The sequence below is a fragment of the Octopus bimaculoides genome, chromosome 2, assembly GCF_001194135.2.
Source record: "Octopus bimaculoides isolate UCB-OBI-ISO-001 chromosome 2, ASM119413v2, whole genome shotgun sequence".
Lineage (NCBI taxonomy): Eukaryota > Metazoa > Mollusca > Cephalopoda > Octopoda > Octopodidae > Octopus > Octopus bimaculoides.
This window is the reverse complement of record NC_068982.1, coordinates 161,587,185-161,588,156: the sequence shown is the minus strand read 5'-3', so window position 1 is coordinate 161,588,156 and position 972 is coordinate 161,587,185. Positions and strand designations below refer to the sequence as shown.

At 34.4% G+C, this 972-nt stretch overlaps 1 protein-coding gene across 1 annotated transcript in view; it reads right to left on the bottom strand.

Annotated features, from left to right (window-relative positions):
• The window catches only part of LOC106871725 (trafficking protein particle complex subunit 10), a 36,827-nt gene that overhangs the window by 7,051 nt on the left and 28,804 nt on the right, over positions 1-972 (bottom strand). The window lies entirely within an intron of this gene.

Here is a 972-nt window from a genome sequence, read left to right as displayed (position 1 = left end):
ATACACGAGAATTTATTATTAATCATGACAATTGTTTCAACACATCTAGCATTGATCCTTAACAGGTGAGAAACTCAACAACTGGTTCAGGAGCATCTGGCAGTGCAGATGTGTCTCATTGGGTGATAAATAGACACAACTCATTAAAATAACAGTTCTGCAATGTATCTTCTCATTTCATAGAAAGAAAATCAGCAAAATGCAGGAAATATCTTCATTTACATAGAAGATCCAAAATAAAATCACAGATGCAAAAAAGAAATGAACATGCAATACAGTGAGAAAAGTATTGAAAATAACTGTTAACAAATATGGATGTATAAATGCCCTCTCGTAAGCTGCATGGCGCATGTACACTCGCTCACACAAGCATCCATGAAAATGTAAGCATACACACGTGTGGTTTGGTGCATTCATGATCACAAAGTGAGTTAAATATCTATTTGGTGTTTATAAGAGTGAGGAGGTTAAAACTAAACCTAATTCATCCATACCTTAAAGTAAATTATGTTAACAGTTACTCAAATTCATTACCACTGCATTGTGTGAAAGTACATTTATACGTGTGTAGGCATCTCGAGAGTCTTTCACAAATTCTATTAATGATCTTCTCATTTGTCCACAGTATAGACAGGGATTCCTCGGAGCAGAGACAGCATCTCCTGGAAATTATATTGTATGGTTTCACATGCCTTACTATGGACCAGGTTATGCTGTACTTAATTTTATCCTCCTTCAGTCACCATACTTTACTCTGAGTAACAGTTTCTGTGATATTTCTGCTGCTTTTAAATAAAGCATATTACTCTACCTCTAGTATTTGAGTACTCTTTTTTTCCACCTTGTTTCACATTTATGTGCTCACTCCAGTATATATATATATATATATAGTTTTAGGGAAAAGAACCAAGGTTCATGAACTCATCGATGAAAATCCACTGTCACATATAGAAAAATTTGAGTTTTTACCTG